Below are 7,500 nucleotides of genomic sequence, written 5' to 3' on the forward strand. Positions count from 1 at the left end.
ATATACATATATATATATATATATATATATATATATATATATATATATATATATATATATATATATATATATATATATATATATATATATATATATATATATATATATATATATATATACACATGCATACATATATATGTATATATATACCGTATACATAAATGTGTGTGTATATAAATATATATGTGTGTATATATACTGTATATATGTATGTATATATGTATGTATGTACAGTATATATGTGTGTGTATGTATGTATATATATATATATATATATATATATATATATATATATATATATATATATATATATATATATATATATATATATATATATAATTTATTTATTTGTAAAAAAAAATTCTGGGGGCACATAAATATGCAAAAAAAAATATGTATCCCCTTCTAACTTCAAGTGTGATTAATGAAATGAGTCTAAATTCACAGGTTTTGTTGTAGATAATGCTACATATGTACAAAAAAACCCACATGATGTTAGGGAAATTAGTAAATTACACTAATTACATCCTGTAATTTGCTATTGATATTATCATTCATCTTCTGATAGATGAAAAAATGTACCCAATGGGAGCATTTTAAAACTCTGCCATACTCAACTCCACCAATTATCATGATGAACATTATCACATCATTTAATCATGAAGTATAAATAACGACAAATGAAGATAGAATACTATTAACCGCAACATGGAAGTGTAAAAGAAACATTATGATTTGTACATTTTCAGAATGTCCTTATTCCGTTTTTAAACAATCTGAAGTTGTCTTTATTTTTAAGTTATCATGCCATGATTTTACCAGTCCGACCCACTTGGGAATAGATTTATAACTCATAAAATGAGTTTGATGTTTTTCCAGTTTCTTCAAAGCTTGTGCTTTACAAATTTGACTACACTAAATAAAGAGTTTGGCAAACAAGTAGCTAAAATAAGATATAATTAAATATGATGGTTGTTTGGAATTAAAAATATGTTAGATTTCTGGAAGTAAAATATATAATAAGGTTGGTTTGTATTGCAGAAAGAAATGTTGATGTCCCACCATTGTGTGTTTTCTTACCCCATATAAAAAGGCCACTGACCATATTTGAGAAACATTACATTACATTGCTGAAATAGGAACACCCGTCTGATTCCTCCTTACTGGGTGAACACACACACGTTTTTATTACCTTCTCTACCTTTGCAACGTCTGTAAGTGCGCTCACACGGCGAGGCGGCGCCAAAAAAGACGCGCGGCGATGAAGTCGGGGTACAAAACAAGCCGCCATCTTGCTGACCTCCCCGTGAACTCCGGGTTTGTTGACGTTCCCCACGCTGCCGCGCTTCCTCCAGGGGAGAATCTCCAAGCAGCTTTCGCTCCACTTCAAAGGGAGAATATAGGCCTGCTTTGCATAATCAGGTGGGGGAACGGCTTTTTGCCAGAGAGGCAGGAATTAATTTGTGGCGGCGCCAGATGCAATCATTAAAACCCCAGTCATCGGCAATAACGAGAGGAGGAGGGGAAATTAGCGCAGGAAATGTAGTGTGAGCGAGCGCCATTGGCTTGGTCGGCCGATGAAGTTCATTTGTAACGCTTTTATCATTTCATACTGATTGTTCGTGACATTGTCTTGTGTTCCCTAATAGAGGCTCCTGCCTCTGCCAAGGAAGTATGACTGACTTTAGCAGGATTGATCACAGTTTTCAACAGGGATCCACCAATTTGGCATTTTGATGTATAACTTTAAAGGCCTACTGAAAGCCACTACTACCGACCACGCAGTCTGATAGTTTATATATCAATGATGAAATCTTAACATTGCAACACATGCCAATACGGCCGGGTTAACTTATAAAGTGACATTTAAAATTTCCCGGGAAATATCCGGCTGAAACGTCGCGGTATGATGACGTATGCGCGTGACGTAGTCAGTTAAACGGAAGTTATGGTACCCCGTAGAATCCTATACAAAAAGCTCTGTTTTCATTTCATAATTCCACAGTATTCTGGACATCTTTTGCAATTTGTTTAATGAACAATGAAGGCTGCAAAGAAGACAGTTGTAGGTGGGATCGGTGTATTAGCAGCGGACTACAGCAACACAACCAGGAGGACTTTGTTGGAGCGCTAGCCGTCGACTTCACCTTGACTTCCTACGTCTCCGGGCCACCAAACGCATCGGGTGAAGTCCTTCGTCCTTCTGCCGATCGCTGGAACGCAGGTGAGCACGGGTGTTGATGAGCAAATGAGGGCTGGCTGGCGTAGGTGGAGAGCTAATGTTTTTAGCATAGCTCTGTGCAGTCCGGTTGCTAAGTTAGCTTCAATGGCGTCGTTAGCACAGCATTGTTAACCTTCGCCAGCCTGGAAAGCATTAACCGTGTATTTACATGTCCACGGTTTAATAGTATTGTTGATTTTTCTATCTATACTTCCAGTCAGGGGTTTATTTCTTTTGTTTCTATATGCAGTTAAAGCAAGATGCTATCACGTTAGCTCGTAGCTAAAGCATTTCGCCGATTTATTGTCGTGGAGATAAAAGGCACTGAATGTCCATTTCGCGTTCTCGACTCTCATTTTCAAGAGGATATAGTATCCGAGGTGGTTTAAAATACAAATCTGTGATCTACAATAGAAAAAGGAGAGTGTGGAATCCAATGAGCCAGCTTGTACCTAAGTTACGGTCAGAGCGGAAAAAGATACGTCCATCGCTGCCTCTCAAGTCATTCACTGTAACGTTCCTCATCTACGAATCTTTCATCCTCGCTCAAATTAATGGGGTAATCGTCACTTTCTCGGTCCGAATCTCTCTCGCTCCATTGTAAACAACGGGGAATTGTGAGGAATACTAGCTCCTGTGACGTCACGCTACTTCCGGTACAGGCAAGGCTTTTTTTTTATCAGCGAGCAAAAGTTGCGAACTTTATCGTCGATTTTCTCTACTAAATCCTTTCAGCAAAAATATGGCAATATCGCGAAATGATCAAGTGTGACACATAGAATGGATCTGCTATTCCCGTTTAAATAAAAAAAAATCATTTCAGTAGGCCTTTAACTTAACTTTAACTTTACACATACAAACTGTAGCACACAAAAAGCACATTTAAAAAAAAAACATTATTATGGTCTTACCTTTACTTATAAATGAAGTCAATGCGCTGCTGTTGTGCTGGATTAATGCACCCCCTGACGGGAGTGTTATATCAACTAAAGCCCACACTTAAAGTTTCCACGTGCAAGATTGAATCTATTTAAAAAAGTTATTTAATAAGAAGCCAAAAAGTGCAAAAACAATAATGTTCATGTTGGAGGAGTTGTGAATGAATGAAATATGAAATCCGTGCTGCAGTCTGCAGGTGTACCTAATGTTGTGGCCCTGCAGTCATTCACAACTCCTCCAACACGAACATTATTGTTTTTGCACTTTTTGGCTTCTTATTAAATAACTTTTTTTAAATAGATTCAATCTTGCACGTGGAAACTTTAAGTGTGGGCTTTAGTTGATACAACACTCCCGTCAGGGGGTGCATTCTACGGCGGGAGTGCATTCTCTACCACCAGGAGGCGGGATTACTGCGAGCCTCAGCCAGTGTGTCTTCGCAGCCGTTTTATGATCGCTCAGCACAATAAATACATTACACACATACAGTTGTTGACAAAATACACTGTACATTATATACCCCAGCTAACTAAACTATGGAAATGTATAATCTAGTTCATATAGCAATACGGTCTCACTGCACAGCAGGCCAGCAGTTAGCCGAGTCCGCAATCCGTTGTGCCTCAACTGGCTGCTGATCACCGCACCGTCTCTTCTCAGTATTTGAACGGAAAATGTGAAAATTCAGCGATTTTGAATAAAAATAATCTAAAACTGGTGAAGTTAAATGGAAAATAACTTTATAGTATAATCACTGGATACATATAACAATTTACGGTAATTAATTGTTTTTCTTTGTACATTTTTTTTCTTTCCATGATGGCACGTGAGGCCCCGCCTCACCTGCCTCCACTGACTGCACGTCACTGATATATATATATATATATATATATATATATATATATATATATATATATATATATATATATATATATATATATATATATATATATATATATATATATATATATACATATATATATATATATATATATATATATATATATATATATACATATATCAGTGGTGTGCAGTCACTAGAGGCAGGGGAGGCACGGCCTCACCTGCCATCATGGAAAGAAAAAAAAAGTAAAAAGAAAAAAAATTAATTAAATTGTTATATGCATCCAGTGATTATACTAAAGTTATTTTCCATTTAACTTCACCAGTTTTAGATTATTTTTATTTTTATTTTCACATTTGCCGTTCAAATACTGAGAAGAGACGGTGAGCCAGTTGAGGCACGTCACTGATTTGTGCCTCAACATGGATTGTTGGACTCGGCTAACTGCTGGCCTGCTGTGCAGTGAGACCGTATTGCTATATGAATTATATTATACATTTCCATAGTTTAGTTAGCTGAGGTATATAATGTATAATAATGTATTTTGTCAACAACTTAACGTAACGTATTTCTTGTGCTGAGCGATCATACAACTGGAGGCTCGTCTCATAACCCCGCCTCCTGGTGCCAAGCACCTCCGCCGCAGAATGCACCGCCCGACGGGAGCGCCACACCAACCAAAGCCCACACTCAAACCCTCCACGTGCAAGACCGAATCCACCCAAAAAGAGTCCCTTAACAAGAAGCCAAAAAGTGCAAAAACAACAATGCTCGCGCGGCGCCGTGAACAGGGACACAACATTAGGTACACCTGCAGAATGCAGCGCGGATTTCATATTTCATTCATTCACAACTCTTCCAACACGAACACCACTGCTCCCGCACTTATAAGTAAAGGTAAGACCATAATAACGTTTTTTTTTTATTAAATGTGCTTTTTTGTGTGCTACAGTTTGTAAGTGTAAAGTTAAAGTTAAGTATACCAATGATTGTCACACACACACACACTAGGTGTGGTGAAATTTGTCCTCTGCATTTGACCCATCCCCTTGTTCACCCCCTGGGAGGTGAGGGGAGCAGTGGGCAGCAGCGGCGCCGTGCCTGGGAATAATTTTTGGTGATTTAACCCCCAATTCCAACCCTTGATGCTGAGTGCCAAGCAGGGAAGAATGCTGGTATGAGCTTTTAAACATAACCCGTTAACTGCTGCCAATCAAATGGTGAATAAGATACTCTTTAGGGTTCATATGTTTGTAAATCTGACTGTGATGAAGTCAGTGCCTCACCTGACATGAACCTCACTGCACGCCACTGATATATATATATATATATATATATATATATATATATATATATATATATATATATGTACTGTATATATATATATATATCTCGAATCGAAGAACATTTGCAGTGATTGGCTGCGAGCAAAACCATAGAAACAGTAATTTGTTCTTGATCTGGGTACAAAAAGAACCGATTTCAGGTATCGTTTGACAGACGCAGTTTCGATTCTACTTGGTATCGGGTTTGTTTCGGTCGATACCCAGCCTTAGATTCGACACACTTGACTTAGTTGGACTCCCCCCCCCCCTCCGTAAAGAAGTTTCACAAGCTTTGTTATCTACCCGTCAATCCGACATTTTTCTATTCGGTAAAAAATGCCGGAGGCACCGGACAGTTAACAAGTGGCCTCATAGATTTACAACATTTCAGGGCAGCCATCATTCTTTTCAAATGTCATAATTTGTCAATATTCCATCAGTGGATGTTGGAGACAGGGATTGCTGCTCCTGATTGATCGTTACATGTGGAACCTCAGAGGGGAGAACTAGCCAAGGATCAATACCGATACCGGGCCCCGGTCACGCCACATTTTGACTCCCGTTTGGACAAATATTCACGAGGCTGCGTTAATTGCAGGAGACGTTAGACGCCCTCGTTTTATTTTGTCAGAAACAAGCGAGGGCTCTTTCTGGAGATTGGAAACACCACCAGACTTACTACCGAAGGGAGTCCCAAGCAGACAAAAAACCCCAATAGTGAAACCGGCGTTTTCCTCAACGCGGAAGAAAACATTCCTCCCGCGTTTCATTATTGAGACATCGGGCGCCATCAATGTCAGCGGTGACAGCAACGCCAGAGGAAAATTAATGGATGGCAGGAAGGAAAAGTTACTGATGCAACTTCAAGTTCACGGAAATGAAAAGACACCCTCCCCCCGTCCCCCGACCCCACCCCCACTTCCCCTCGCAGTTGATATCTGTCAGACAACACACACCTACGCACACACACTTCAAAACCTCTATTTAAAAAAAAAAAAACACATTTTTTACACTCGTTTAATTTAGGAACACAAAGTACCTCACGTACACATAGGGGTGTGTACCGAATTTGGTCATTTTATAGGCGGTACCACCTGGTATCGTGATTAGAGATGTCCAATAATGGCTTTTTTGCCGATATTCCGATATTGTCCAACTCTTAATTACCGATATAAACCGATACCGATATATACAGTCGTGGAATTAACACATTATTATGCCTAATTTTGTTGTGATGCCCCACTGGATGCATTAAACAATGTAACAAGGTTTTACAAAATAAATCCACTCAAGTTATGGAAAAAAATGCCAACATGGCACTGCCATATTTATTATTGAAGTCACAAAGTGCATTATTTTTTTTAACATGCCTCAAAACAGCAGCTTGGAATTTGGGACATGCTCTCCCTGAGAGAGACTATGAGGTGGGCGGGGTGTGTATATTGTAGCGTCCCGGAAGAGTTAGTGCTGCAAGGGGTTCTGGGTATTTGTTCTGTTGTGTTTATGTTGTGTTACGGTGCGGATGTTCTCCCGAAATGTGTTTGTCATTCTTGTTTGGTGTGGGTTCACAGTGTGGCGCATATTTGTAACAGTGTTAAAGTTGTTTATACGGCCACCCAGAAAAAAAAATAGTGTGTTTTAGTCCGGAATTTACGGTGACTTTGAAGTGTTTAGCCAAAATGACAGCTTTAAAGAAAAAACAGATTATTATTAGATATGTCTGATAATGGCTTTTTTGCCGATATTCCGATATTGTCCAACTCTTAATTACCAATTCCGATAACCGATACCGATATATACAGTCGTGGAATTAACGCATTATTGTGCCTAATTTCGTTGTGATGCCCCGCTAGATGCATTAAACAATGTAACAAGGTTTTCCAAAATAAATCAACTCAAGTTATGGGAAAAAAACAACAACATGGCACTGCCATATTTATTATTGAAGTCACAAAGTGCATTATTTTTTTTAACATGCCTCAAAACAGCAGCTTGGAATTTGGGACATGCTCTCTCAGGGAGGAGGAGGTTGAGGTGGGCGGGGTTGAGATGGGGGGCGGCGGGGGGTGTATATTGTAGCGTCCCGGAAGAGTTAGTGCTGCAAGGGGTTCTGGGTATTTGTTCTGTTGTGTTTATGTTGTGTTACGGTGCGGATGTTCTCCCGAAATGTG

This window comes from Entelurus aequoreus, linkage group LG02, assembly GCF_033978785.1.
Source record: "Entelurus aequoreus isolate RoL-2023_Sb linkage group LG02, RoL_Eaeq_v1.1, whole genome shotgun sequence".
Classification (NCBI taxonomy): domain Eukaryota; kingdom Metazoa; phylum Chordata; class Actinopteri; order Syngnathiformes; family Syngnathidae; genus Entelurus; species Entelurus aequoreus.